Genomic DNA, 15,662 nt, shown 5'->3' on the forward strand with positions numbered 1-15,662 from the left:
AAAATCCTATTCAAAGGGTGGTTTTGGAATTTGCAAAGAATGTTGTAAATAACTTGTTGCAACACATGATTTTTTCAGCACTCGTCGTATTTATCGAACTCGGTGAACCTGTATGACTCGTGCTGAAAAATCTAAACCATTTTGACTTAATTTATTGTAATGTAAAATCAACCTATAAATTACTTTATTGACAGTTTCGAAAAGGTGCATCATTTTCAAGCTACAGCCATTTTGTGACTTTTTTTTAAGTCGCAGTTTTCATTTTTTCTATTTATTTTTTTATAAGTTACTACTTCGCCAGGACATCAATTTTTAGTGACAAAAAGTCATTTAACATAATAATTGGCGAATAAAATTCAGCGCGTTTTTTTAGTCCTCATCAAACCTATAACTTTGTCGAAGTTATTAAATCGATCAATAAAATCCTTTGAAAGTTAAAAACTGTTTTTTTTATTTTCACATACCATTTGCATGAATGAAACTTGGAAACTGTAGCTGGCTTCTTCAAGCATGAACTCAAAAAAATTAATCCCGATTGAAAATTGCAAAAAATAGATGCCAAAATGCCGAAATCTCAGAGTTACTAAAATTTGCAGTTGAGATTCTAATAAACGAAATAAAAGTTTTTAGGATTTCATGAAATAAAATTACTTTATTGGCATTAGGCCGTTGCATTTTTTTTTTTTTTTGAAGTTTATGTCCCTCGACTCTGACCATAGTCGAGGGGGGGGGGGGGGGGCAAAAAAATAAAAAAGTATAAAAATTGAAATTACGAGCCATGGTTTCAACATTTCAATGAAAAAAGTGTTTTAAAATGCATTCTACACCTGTCCAGTTGTTTTGCCATCATGAGGTTCCAAAATATCTAAATACTGACGAAAATTTTATATTTTTCGAAAAATATAATTTTTGCGGTGCTGTACATTGGAATTTTATAAAAATTCAAAACATTTTTAAACAAGCCCAAACATGCTAAATATGATTATCAATGCAGATTGTTTTCAGTTGATATGACTTCTATTTTCATGGAAATTTTGAAGTTTTTTGGAAAAATATTTTTTTGCCCCCTGATTTTTCAGACCAATTTTGAAGGGGGGGGGTGGCGACATAAACTTTGAAAAATATTTGCAACGGCCTTACCTCTTATCATTTTTTAATTTCTATCTAAATAATGTTTTCTTTTTTTTCAGATACACAAACAACTCTTATCATAAAACGCAGCAACAATATCGACAAGTAAGTTAACTTTCTGACTTTAAGTGTGTTCAACTAATATTGCATGGTTCGTTCTCGTAATGCAATTTTATACGCAAATAAATAACATCCATGAAATATTATTTTTAACGTCGCAAAAAGTAATCCCATAGAATTATCCAATTAGCCACATTCTTCTCTGGTTGCAAGCGACCACAGAACATTACCCGAAGCCAAACAAGTCGATAAACACCGGGATAAAATCGCCCACTCAGAATGGTCAAAACGGTCATTGCAACAGCATTGCACACCTTCTTAACGATGGTCAGTTCTCTACCATCACCATCATTCCTTAGCCCTCGGGACAAACCAGCCAACCGAGACACCACCACGACAGCGTGGTTAATTCCAATAAATTGTTCCATATGACGGTTTACAAATTAATACCGTCATGCAAAACACTCGCTACACAAAAGTGGAATTTCCGGTTCTTTTCTCCGCGGATTTCGCGCGTGTACAGATTTTGTGGTTGGTGTTGCTGTTGGTAATTGTCGCAAGAGTGCAATGACTTTGGAGTTCTTAGTATACGGTAACTTCTGATTGTACATGGTGGAGTTCTTGGTCAAGGTAGATTCCCGCAAAGTGGTGTGAGTTATGTTCAGTAATTATTCTTGATTTTTATTGTTTTAATTTTTCTTTTATTATTGTAAAACAGCTGACTTTAGTATTTTCTATAATTTTCTTTCCCCCACTTAGAAGTAGAAAACCGGCAAGAAAATGACATCATGCAAATGATTTAATTATTTCTCATAATGTTTGATGTCACAGGCACTGGCATATACAGACATTCTTCATCGTCAATTTTTCGTTTAACCGTTCGTCCTAAGAAGTAGAAGGCAGGCACTTGTTGAGCATGTTGGCATGAAGCGCTTTACCATAATAAATTGTCCACGACACCAGCGCCGCGAACTTGGAATCGACTTCGTCGCGTGCAGAGACGTTTATGCTCACTTCTGCTCAACGAACTCACTTAAGGTGAGGTGGTAGGGGTGCACTTCAACGCTTGAGCACTGAAATGTATGAGATTCAATTAAACTTTAAATCTACCAACTCCACTTCACCACCTGTTGGCGCTGTCGTTGAGTCTATTTCTCCGCTTATTTGAGCGATTTCAGTTAACGTTATGAATTAATTATCTCCGTTTAGTTGAAAACTACGAGAGATGGATGGATATGTGCTGCACCTTAACCACTTGCACGTGCACGATTGTCGTTAGCCTCTGGTCCTGGCAGGTTCAGCGACTGATGTGGCTTCGGCTTGGAGTTGAGATCGTGTTTGGGATTTTATTAGACAAACATCGCTCAATCGCGCAGAAAACGGGTCGTTTTTTATCCTTCACCCCGTGGCCTCGTGGAGTCGAGGTGGTTAGTTCAATATAGTTTGCATTTTTTTAGGCTGAGAAATTTATTTTAAATTTGTAATCCACACTTTTGAAATATGTTTTGCATTTTGCGTATTTTTTATTTGGATGAAACTTTGTCCATACATTCGCTCTGCCAAAGAAAAGCGTTTTGGCCTATTTTTTTTTTTTTTCATGCAATTCGTCAAATAATTTCTACGTTTCTTTATTTTACTTCATTGTACTTAAAGTTTGATTCGGAAAATCCTTTTTTTTCGAAAATGTTTGATATGTTTTATAGGAGTGAGTTTTTGAAAAAAAAACAATTTGATAAATGTGGTAAAAAAGGCTAAATCAAATTTGCATTCGAAAAGTGCTTTGCCGAATTTTTGATAAAGTGCATCTTTCTGGATTTATGACCACTCTTAACTTTCGGAATTTTTTATCATATTTCATTTTTTTATTTTTTTATTTTCTGCAGGAGAGCCACTTCTGAAAAAAATTAAAAGCATCGAATATTTTCTACAATTCTAAGACTTCTAAGATTTCTGAAACGGTGATGAGGTAGAACTTTGGTGTCAAAGGGACTTTTATATAAAATGAGACGCCCGATTTGATAGCGTACTTAGAATTCCGAAAAAACGTATTTTTCATCGAAAAAAACACTAAACAAGTTTTAAAAATTCTCCCATTTTCCGTTACTCGACCGTAAAAACTTTCGGAACAAGTCATTTTAATATACTTTTCGAATCTTCATTGACCCAGAAGGGTAATTTTTTCATTCAGAACAAAATTTTTCATTTTAAAATTTCGTGTTTTTTGTAACTTTGCAGCATTATTTTTTAGAGTGCAATAAAGTTATACAAAGTTGTAGAGCAGAGAATTTCAAAATCTTTGATATATAACCATCACCATTGTAACCATCACGAGATATCGCGATTCTACGAAAAAAAAGTTTAGAAAAAGTTACTTTTTGCGTTTCTCTTTGTTTCGTCGTCCGTGTCTGTCGCGGGTGACCACGAACGGCCATGATCAACGACGACCAACTTTTTCAAAACTTTTTTTTCGTAAAATCGCGATAGCTCATGCTGTTCATAAGCAAACCCCTTATGTTTATATATGAAAACTTTTGTAATTGTCTGCTCTACAACTTTGTAAAACATTATTACACTCTAAAAAATAACGCTGCAAAGTTAGAAAAAACACGAAATTTTAATATGAAAAATGTTGTTCTAAATGAAAAAAATGACCCTTCTGGGTCAAAGTAGATTCAAAAAGTACATTAAATTTCCCTTAAAGTGACATGTTTCAAAAAAAATTTACGGTGCAGTTATGGAAAATGGGAGAGTTTTTAAAACTTTTTTAGTGTTTTTTATGAAAGAACACTGAGTACGCCAATTTCACATAAAAGTCCCTTTGGCATCAAATTTCTATCTCGTAACCGTTTCAGGCTGCAAATTATTGAAAAACACCTCTTTTTTAGCAATGAAAGGGGGCGTACCGCCCCTCCGTCACGAGTTATCTAAAAACGAACCTCGGATTCGTGATCAGGGACAAAAGTTACCCCTTAGGACAAAGTATCAAATCGAAGAGGGGTCGGCAACTGCTGTGTGAGTTGGCGGAAAATTATCCAAATACAGAATCACAAGGAGTAGGGTAGGGTAGTCATCAATGAGACACTTTTGGTTTTTAAACTTCAACGATTTTTGTATTTTTTTCATTAGAATATTTTAAAGAACTTTTTGTTGCATTTTCTTTCTTTTAGTTTGTTCTAACATTGACCAAAATATCTGACGATCTGACTTCTACAGTCAGAGTTATTCAACTGTCTCATTGTAGACGCACTTGGCAGGAACAATGAGACAGCTGGGGAACAATGAGACACTCTACAAAAATCAATACTTTTCTAGTAAAACATCATGCTTTTATATTGTTCCATTGCAGGTGACTTGCTTTGCATATTTTCAAGCAATTTTGTCAACATGAAACTTCAATTTACAAAAGTTATACTAAAAAGTATTTAAATTTTGTAAAATCCATATATTTTATCAAATAACTTTATATTTTTGGTTAAATGAAGTTCAAACTCAATAAATATGCCAAAAATCACTTCCAATTCATGTTTTGAAAGATTTCCACAGATTTTGAAAAGTTTAATGAAGAAAAATCAAAGTGTCTCATTGTTACCCATGGGTAGAAAAAAGTGGGGAACAATGAGACAGCCCTGGATTCTGGGTATATTCTAAATTTTGGTCAAACCCAATAAAAGGACATTGTAGCCCAACTCATGCCCTGTAAAATGACGAAAGAAATTTGGAGAAATATTAGTTTTTGTGTTAATGGCAGCCTATGAGCGAAAATGTAATTTTTAGTCATAATTTACTTTTACACCCCAGAATCAAACAATTATGAATAACTTTACAAGGAAGCATCCATAACCAAAGTCACAATTATGGCAGACGTGTATCTAGTAGACACACCTTTCCCCCAAATATGAGCCTGATTGATTGAAACTACGTCTTGTGAGAGCCATTTTATCATTGTTCCCCGTGTCTCATTGATGACTACTCTACCCTAACTTTTATATTACCGAAAAAAATTGGTTACGGAGATATGAATTTTCGAAAAAAAAATCGTGTGTTTTTGGAAAATATCAGAACCATCGCAATTTTTTTAAATCATTTTTTCAGCAAAATCGAATTTGCAATCGAAATGTACTTAATTTTTTTTTTTTTGATAAAATGTACCGTTTTCAAGTTAAAGCTAGTATTGGTATAAATTTTTGATTTTTTTTCGTTTCTTTTTCTTACTTTTAGGATACCTCTTTAAAAAAAAGCATCCCGGAAAACAATATGTCTGAATGGCTGGTCAAATTTCTTGCTATTTTCTGTCTGATACTTTGAAAACCATGCAGTTAGTTTCTGAGATACATCCTCACCGAGAATTTGAATTTATGAAAATGATTTTTTCTAAGTGTCACCTAACAACTGACTGACGATATCTCGGAAACTATTGGACTGCTAAAAAAATGAAAGTTTTGCGACATTTTGTAATCTTTTATTTATATTTTTTGTCCATTATTTTTTTTGTTAAATATAATTTTTTTGTCTGAACTGTGAAATCAGGTAAACTAGGTATTTATTTGTAAACTTTTTCAAAATTAAAGCTTGATTTTAATTGTTTGAATCAAAAGATCTGCAAATTTCACAAAAGTTTCTTTTTTTCTTTGACTCCAGGGCAAAAGGACACAAATTTTCAATTAAATGAATAAAATTTGTAAAAACCAAAATTTAAAAAGTAGTTATGTTACACATGACCAATATGACAAATCACTTTTCAAAAAGCGGTCGGAATGAAATCTGTTGTATCGATTCTTTATCATTGTATTTTACTCACTAAGTATGTTTCCAAAGTGATTGGGAAGGGCTACTCCAAATTACATATTAAAAAGCCACCAATAGACAATGGATTGACACACTTTTAAACACTTTTCAACATAATACAGCATACATCTCCAGCAGACAAGTCTGCAAGTCACTCGCATTCAAATCAAAAGTTCGATTGCATCTTAATTACATCTTATTAACTCGTCAGTCCAATTTCCAACGCGTCGGATCTCGCATTGCAGTCACGCACTTCGAAAAAAGCTAGCTAATAAAGTTACTTGCAGAAATTGAAAAAAAGCAACATAACCTCACCATTCATCGCAACTATTAAAATGGCAGCGCGTCCGCGCCATATTTCGGTACTCTTTTATCGGCCGTAACCGATCTTTAATATCAATTGTGTTCAGTCAAAAAAAAAACCAAAACGAAGAAGTCAAAAAGATATAAAACTTGCTGGTCTAAACAGGCAAGCCGCCACCAATGATCGATGATTTTCGATGTTTTCGAGTTTTCGAGCTGGCCCCCCTGTGGAGCCAGCCAATTGTGGAAGATAATTCGTGAAAACTGCCACAATTTATATGTCTGTTTATGATTATTACGAGTGAGTGGTGGATCAATAAATGGAACCGGCTTGATTCACGAAAATGGAAGCACGAAACAATGAGTGGATAGTTTTAAAAGGTTAGGTGTGAATTTTCATCATCATTATGAATTAGGTTTGAAGCGGGAAGATCTTGATTAGGGCTAACCTCACCTTCGGCATTGTAAACCTTGACACGTTGCGACATTGATAGATCAAAGCAAAACACAACCGTCAAACTCAGGGTTGCCAAATGTGTAAACTAAATCTTTTAATGCAAATGTTTAGTGCATGATGAAACAGTCTCAACCCAGCTCAATGCTCGACATAAGTTTACTAATAGCGCAATGAAAAGTTCACGTGTTTCGCAAGGTCGCCTGAAACAGATTTTCCCACAGCATCCGACCTCATGCTGCCTTGAATGTGTACAGTCGTTCCTCGTATAGTTTGGTTATTCAAGACTTCACTTAATAACAACCACAAAGGTTGAGGGGTTGACTGCTACTCGACCTATTGTAGCAATGCTTTTTACCAGCAGTCACCTGCTGCAGATTGACTTGCCCCCACGTTTTGAACACTTTATTAGACGACTATGGCTATCGCGACTTCTAGTCTAGGTTAGTAGGAACAAAATCGCTGAACTAAGCTGCAAAAAGACCTTTTCCGAGACACCCTTTTATGGTACTCCGAACAACAGCACAAAATGCTTAGTGCTTGTTGCGCGAACTCCGAGCTAAAAATACCTTCAACTCGTTGGATGTCGTGTTCTCGCGAGAGAGATCAATCATCTAGATCGCAAACTCGGGTTTTTTATTTTTCAGGTGGAACTGCTGTGGCAAGATTTGACAGTCAGCTTGGGAAGGTGGCGAGAAAAATTGCTTGTAATTTATGCTCAGATATCGTAACATAATCAGCGTTTGGTAATTGTTGAGAAAACATAAGAATTAAGTTATTGGTGTTCAAACAACCTGATAGTTGACATTTTTAAATGAAAGGAAAAGTTCTTCTAATATTGCTTTGCACCTGTTTGGCGAACATAGAAAATAAAACCGGTCGCACGATCATAATCGCCCATTAAACCAATCCAATCAATTCCGCCAATCAAGTGATCCCCATACAGAAGATAGATCCAATATCAAACCGCCAGAAGCGGGAAACTGAGAATCAATCAAAGCCATTTCCCGCCATCTCCCAGCCAATCTCGATGCTTGAAAGTGGTCTATGCTACAACTTGGCTCAAGCCAGCATAAAAAAAAACTTGACTTGCAGCGGCAAGTGGAAAAAAAATCTTCAAACCGTCTGTAATTGCGTCCGGAAGTAATCATATTGTGCCATAGAGAGCGCGATTTACAGACGGGTTGGCGAGCGCAAAAAAACAACTCGACGCGTAAGACTTTAGGCGCAACTCTAAAACCGGCTTAGCGCAGAGCTAATCTCACTCGCCCTCACCCCGGTGGTGCCGTAAACGACGATTTAGAGGATTTATTGCCGCCTGGACTGAGTTTTTGTTGTTGTTTTGTATTTTTTTTGCGCCAAAACAGAAACAATCGATGTAAACAAGATCGAAACGGATTTAAACTTAATGATCGCCGGCCATTAAAAAACGTGAGCGCGCCCGATTTGAGGCGCGCAGGTTGACGCTTAACGCAAGCAGATTAGAGGGGTGCACGGTTTTACGTGATCCGAATTGAATTGGTTCGTGCGTGCACGGATTGTCAGTTGCAGCGATCGATTGCACGGAGAAAAATTTGCGAAATTTGTATGCAAGGTGTGCTTTTTAGACAACGCTTTTCAAGAAGTCCAGAGGACCATTAAATCCGTCAAAATTAGTATAATTTGAATCGTCTCTACCGGTGCGGTAATACAACATTTAATTGCAACCGTAGTCCTGCAGCCGACCACACACAGGTGTGAAACTGGACGTTAACACCGGCTGGAATTGGCACTAGGAAAAACAAGTTTGGTCGTGTGACTGCTAGCTGACGTGTTGAGAAAAACAATCACAGTAAATTTACTGGTCGTGTTGGTTTGATTTAAACGAGTGCTTGCGGTCATCCAACTCATTATCTAATGCCAATTTAGTATGATTGATCAACCCAATGACGCATTTATAAAATCCTGAATTGTTATCATTTAAAAAAAAACACTTTTAAGTTCAAATTGAATTGAAATTTATCATAGTTCTATGAATAAACCACAACAATATTATCCATTGAAGATCAAAAACTGAACTTTCTGAAATACATATAATAAAATAGTACAAACAAATTTTCTATAGTACAATTTAGTGATGAAGTGAAACAATTTGAAACTATTGCGACAACATGTGAAGAAGATTTTATTTGTTTATTTCAGGCAACAATTATAACTCATTACATAACATTACTTTAAAAACGTATTTCTTGCTTATTTCTCATTTCTAAATAATATTCTTGCATTTTCTAAAGAATTTTGGTTCAATAACCTGAAATTTAAATAAACAGTGAAATTTGAAATAGGTTTCATTTTTGCTGTGTTTCAAAGCGTAAATAGAATGGAAAATAAATTTGAATTTGAAAATCAAACTATTCATTAGAGTGTAACAAAAATGACCTTTTGGCGGGCATTCAAGGGTTTGTTCCGGTGGGCATACTAAGCCCAAATCCAAAATATGAGCTTGATTGGACGTAACAGGAGCTGGCGCTCCGCCCTCAAATTTTAAATGGAATTTAACCCGTAAAAAAGATTTTTTCAAAAATGTCACTTTTTGAGGCATTTTGGCCACTGAAGCGTTTATTTTCAACATCATTGGCGTGTAGGCCAGATCTTTGCGCATCTTTTGGTATATATAACATTGAAATTTGGAGCACCCTGAAGCTCGGTACAGACCTTCAAAATTTGGCATTTTTTCGAAAAATCGGCCCCGGCAAAATCAAATGGCGTCTAGGGCGTCGCGAGGCATATCTTATTTGCTGGGACCGATTTTTCGAAAAAAAATGCCAAACTTTGAAGGGTTGTACCGAGCTCCAGGGTGCTCAAAATTTCAATGTTATATATACCAAAAGATGAGCAAGGATCTGGCCTACACGCCAATGATGTTGAAAATAAACGCTTCAGTGGCCAAAATGCCTCAAAAAGTGACATTTTTGAAAAAATCTTTTTTACGGGTTAAATTCCATTTAAAATTTGAGGGCGGAGCGCCAGCTCCTGTTACGTCCAATCAAGCTCATATTTTGGATTTGGGCTTAGTATACCCACCGGAACAAACCCTTGAATGCCCGCCAAAAAGTCATTTTTGTTACATCCTACTATTCATATAAAAAAAATAAAAAAAAAACATGTTTTCACGTAAAATACTAAATTTTCGCATGTCGACTTTTCATTATATTTTTTGAATAGGATGAAACTTTGTCCATTTATTCCCTGCGTCAAAAAAGCCATTTTGCATCATTTGTTTTTCCTTAAAAGTATCCATACAATTTTGCAGACTGTTCATCAGAAATTAACATATTTCACAATTCCAAAATTACACTTTTTTTGCTGTGTAGTTTCCGAGATATCGCCAGTTGCAAAATAAGAGCTTATTATATTACACTGCACAGTCATTTTTGATTTTCGAGCTCGGCAGAATTCTGGCGAAAACAGAACAACTGATTTTTTCGGCAGAAAAATGCTGAACTTCGGCATATTAACTGTAATTTTTCGCCGAGAATTCGGTAGAATGACTCCCATTTTGCCAAGATTCGGCATATATTTCTGCCGAGCGATAAGTTGTTCTGATTTCGGCAGAATTTTTCCGAAGTTCGGCATAAAAATCTAAGTGTGTGAAAAAGAACATTTTTTTACAAATTATGCGTATCACACGAATCAGCAGCTCGATCAGAAAAAATGAAAGTTTTTTTCGGAGTGTTTTTCCGTCATAAAGTATTTCTTACAGATAAAAATTATTAATTTTAAAAAAATGTCTACTTATAAAATGCATAAAACTTGAAATTGGCACACTTAATAAACATATAGAAAAAACACTTTGCATTTTAAACAGAATTTCAGTTTGTATGGTCATTAGGGGGGGTACGGATTTTGAAAAGTTCTCAGATCAAGTTCTGGTGTAGTTTCCCTTGTAGGGCATACCCATAGGGACTCTCACGCCAAATTTCAGCTCATTTGGTTGAAAACTGGCTTGTCTCAAGCGAGTTCAAGTTTACATGGGATTTACTATGGGAAATTTTGAATTTTCGTTCATTCGCTCCTACAGGCTTAAGGAAAACTTGTAGAAACTTCTAGGATGGCCAGAAATGAGCGGAATCGTCTGGAGAACAACTTTCCCTAAGAGACCACGTCGATTCGGTCAACCCCCATCGAGCTCAACGGCAATACATCCGGGGGTTTCGGAACCAACGGTTTTCCCCAGAAAAGCATCAAATTTTCCTTAGCATGCTATGAATGGTTGATGAACACCGCGACGCCACATGTCAAACAGCTACCACGTGGGCAAGCATCACCTATAAAAAATTACTTTTTATTAATTTTTGAACTATACAATTATCATTAATGGTGATCTTGATACTATTTAGCTGTATTCTTAACCTCCAAATAAGAAAAAAAAAACCGTTATGGTGCAAATTTTACAATCACGTGGTAGCTGTTTGACATGTGGCGTCGCGGTGTTCATCAACCATTCATAGCATGCTAAGGAAAATTTGATGCTTTTCTGGGGAAAACCGTTGGTTCCGAAACCCCCGGATGTATTGCCGTTGAGCTCGATGGGGGTTGAACGAATCGACCTGGTGTCTTAGGGAAAGTTGTTCTCCAGACGATTCCGCTCATTTCTGGCCATCCTAGAAGTTTCTACAAGTTTTCCTTAAGCCTGTAGGAGCGAATGAACGAAAATTTAAAATTTCCCATAGTAAATCCCATGTAAACTTGAACTCGCTTGAGACAAGCCAGTTTTCAACCAAATGAGCTGAAATTTGGCGTGAGAGTCCCTATGGGTATGCCCTACAAGGGAAACTACACCAGAACTTGATCTGAGAACTTTTCAAAATCCGTACCCAACCTAATGGTCATATAACCGATATGTCAAACAATACTTTTTTTCAAAAACCCATAGCTCCTGTATTGGCAATTTTGCATAAGATTTAAGAAAGGGCAAAAAAAAATAAAAAAATAAAAAAATGTTGAAGTAACAAGCCATAGCCTCAACATTTGAAGCAAGTGTTTTAAATGCATTTTCCACTAGTTCAGTTGTTAAGCGATCATTAGTTTTCAAAAATTAAGATTTGGCGAAAACAAAAATTTTAGCGAGAAAAACAAGTTTTATCGGTACTACACATAGAAAATATTCAAATATTCAAAAGATTTCTGAATAAACCCAAACATGCTAAAAATGATTCTAAAGGCAGGGGAATGCATTTTAAATTGATTTCAACTGATTGCACTTGCATTTCAATTGAAATTTTAAAGTTTTTTCAAAAAATTATTGTTTTTTTTTTTGCCCCCTGATTTCGAAAATGTCGCAAATTTTGACCGAAAATCAGTCTTTTCACAGCCGACTTTCTTTGGCTTAATCGTTTAATAATATGTAATTAAACATGAACATGAATTAGTAAGTAAAAAAATAAAACAATCATTGACACAGCAACATCAAAAGCTTGCCTTGAGAATTAATCTTAGCTCCAACAAAATAATAATGATGAGTAATTCTCTACCAACTCACACGAAATTGGAAAAAGTTGCCCCGAACCCTCTTAGATTTTCGTGAAACTTTGTCCTAAGAGGTAACTTTTGTCCCTGATGTTTTTCAATAATTTGCGGCCTGAAACGGTGATGAGATAGAAATTTGGTGTCAAAGGGACTTTTATGTAAAATAAGACGCTCGATGATGGCGTACTCAAAATTCCGAAAAAAAAGCTTGGTTTTCATAAAAAAAAAAAACACCAAAAAAGTTTTAAAAATTCTCCCATTTTACGTTACTCGACTGTAAAATTTTTTAGAACATGTCATTTTAAAGGGAAATTTAATGTACTTTTTGAATTTACATTGACCCAGAAGGGTTTTTTTTCACTTAGAACAAAATTTTTCATTTTAAAATGTCATGTTTTTTTCTAACTTTGCAGGGTTTTTTGTAGAGTGTAACAATGTTCTACAAAGTTTTAGAACAGACAATTACAAAAATTTTGATGCATATACATAAGAGGTTTGCTTATAAACATCACGAGTTATCGCGATTTTAGGAAAAAAAGTTTTGAAAAAATCGTCGATCATGGCCGTTCATCGTCACCCGCGTCAGACACGGACGACGAAACAAAGAGAAACGCAAAAAGCAACTTTTTCAAAACTTTTTTTCGTAAAATCGCGATAACGTGATGTTTATAAGCAAATCCCTTATTTGAAAAAAAAACATGACTCCTATACCAGATTGATGTTTCTTGTCATCAATCTACAACTTTGACGAAAGCACCAAATGTATATGGAAATTCTTTTTCAAGATATAGACCTAGATAGCATAGACTAAGTTTCGTACATAATTAAAAATACAAAACTTAAAATGTCAGACAAATTTACGAAATTAAACAAGATTATTCAATAAATCAAAGGATTATTTGGAACATTTTCTAAAAATTCCTTATTTGTACGCATTTTTAACAACTCAATAAAAATATTTTGCTTGATATCTTGATTTATGGCACGTCGATTTAAAAAAACCTAATCATTTTCAAATTGATTTATGACAGTGTGTTATGATTGAAGCCATCATAATATCATCAAACAAGCAGAAACACTAAATCCAAATGCATAAACCATGAAATGTCACACTCTGCGCTGCGCATTTTTAATGATTTTAAAACCAAAATTTATGATGCATGAGTAATATGGATTCGTCCATCGGTCCGGACTGACAAACTGCCAGAACAGAGTTTACTCATATCTGTGGCCGCAAACCCCAACTACCAAACCTTGGCCAGATTACGTCATCCCGTGCGAGCGGGGGTCACTCTTCCGGTGGGGTTGAGCTGGGAAATTCCTTCATCGCTGGCAGAAGCTTTTACTTCTCAGCACTTTTTTTTTCTTCGTCATTAGCTTGCAGTCGATGAATGGAAAGGTTAAGCCTGACCCCCCTCATGTGAGAACCTTTCGATAAGTCGGTGGGTAAACACAGACCGGGGCCGCCGTTTAGGCCCGTTGATTCACTCGAAAATGTAAATGAAGTACACATTGGCGAGCTGAGAAGACTGCAGAGAGAGAGAGAGAAAAACCTACTTAAAATTTAATATTCATGACACTCCGACCTGTTGACGGTGGCGGCTTAGGCTTAATATTTGCTTTGTATGGTCTTGCTACTTTTTTAGCGATTCAGCGTGGAATATTGGCACTTGACCAGGCACTCGACCGCGTGGCGGAGGAGTCGAGTCAAGATGAGGGCCGTTGGCCATTATTCTGCCAGCTACTAAGTATGTCCGCTGAGCCGCTATTTCTAGCGCTTTGGCGACGGGACACGTTATGCTAATATTGATCATTTGCCTAAGTGATGCTGCTAAATGCGAACAGGCTGAATACATCTGCCGGTGTGTAGGCAATGTTGTCTCCGCAGGTGACCTAAACTTATCGTCACCTGTTTAATGCTGGCGTACCGTTAAATATACTCGCCAATGTTGGCTAAACTTGTTGTCAATTTTATGATACGGTAAAGTTCTGTTGGAAATGAAAGTTGTCTTTATTGAGGACTCCTCAACTAGGTGGTTTAAACAAATTAAAAGCTACTTTTTTAATGGAATAAGGGAAATTCTCCACGGTATCTCCAAGTAACAAATGGTTCAACACTGCAAATTCCTCCTAACCCCATTAAGAATAACTCACTTCAGTAGTAACAGAAGCGTTGTTCTACTCAACGAAGCTGCCTTTCCACCTAACAATCATCTGCTTGTAATGGCAAAAATACAAAACCAAACAAACGCATCAGAACCATCTCCAAGTCCCATTCAACAACTCGATATAATCACCAAAAACGAGCGTTAAACGGTTGTCTGTCCAAACTACTGGAAATTACATCATCAACTTCAAACCTATGTTCGCGCATCGCAGGTAACCAAACTGATTGAGCCGTCCAACGAGCTGAGGACGCTCCTCTTTCAAAGAGTTTAAATCTGTAACAACCACCCCGCTGAAAAAACAAAACAAAAGTGAGTGGCTACGCGCGCGCGCAAAAAAGAAGGTCCAAGATTAGCCAATTTCACTCGCAACGTGAAGCTTTCGAAGAAAAGACCCCACGTGTCGGGGGTCTGCAAACCAAACCGCCCAGTTATCGGCTTGTAATCGGAAGCAATTTCACTCCGCGGGGAGTGGTTCCACTTAACGACCCACTCGCACGTGTCTTGGGCTGAATTGGAAACCGGTAATAAAGTTACATTGTTTCAGTGTTTTGGCCATCATCGGTCTCAGTAGGTGAACTAGATATTTGATGGGGGCTTTAAGGATTGGTTAAGCTTAGTTTTTTTCGGAGGTAACAAACAGCGTTTAAAGTCATGTGGTGCGTAAGTGCAGATATCATCGTTATGATGGATTGTTATGAGCAGTCATTTTTGGCGATAACATTTGTACTAATGTATCAATTCAATTCATACTGTACCTTCTTATTCAAAATATGGATTCCACAAAATAGAATCATTATATCTCTGAACATGTTTTTTATTGTACACAGAAAAAAGTCGATTCCCCTAATCGTGAATTGTGTTCATGAATTTGAGAACCACGAAGGAATTTATTCATAACTATAGTGCATTTGCACTATCAACGTCCTTCGTGGTTCTCAAATTCATGAACACAATTCACGATTTCGAGAATTGACTTTTTTCCGTGTAGGCCAGTTGTAAAATTATCGAAGTTACAATGAAAATAAAAATTCAATCGAGTGAAAATAATTTAATAGAAGAGTAACTCTCAACGGTTTCGCAAATCTACTTTTCCTTTTTTTTCTATTATTCAAATGAAACTACGAGCAAGAAGAGATTTTGCATCATTAGTTTGTCCAGACAAGATTCCATACAATTGTAAATTCTCGAAAATCTGTACCTTGAGAAAAGAATTTCTGATCGATTTGGTGTCCTCGGCAAAGTTGTAGGATATA

General features: G+C 36.1%; 1 protein-coding gene across 1 annotated transcript in view; it reads left to right on the forward strand.

Annotated features, from left to right (window-relative positions):
• The window catches only part of LOC120413447 (putative uncharacterized protein DDB_G0277255), a 297,006-nt gene that overhangs the window by 210,197 nt on the left and 71,147 nt on the right, over nt 1–15,662 (forward strand). Inside the window, exon 6 of the mRNA XM_039574280.2 lies at nt 1,191–1,236. The gene's annotated coding sequence lies outside the window, so the exon portion shown is untranslated. The remainder of the gene's footprint in view (nt 1–1,190; nt 1,237–15,662) is intronic.

The sequence above is a fragment of the Culex pipiens genome, chromosome 3 (assembly GCF_016801865.2).
Source record: "Culex pipiens pallens isolate TS chromosome 3, TS_CPP_V2, whole genome shotgun sequence".
In the NCBI taxonomy this organism is placed as follows: Eukaryota; Metazoa; Arthropoda; class Insecta; order Diptera; family Culicidae; genus Culex; species Culex pipiens.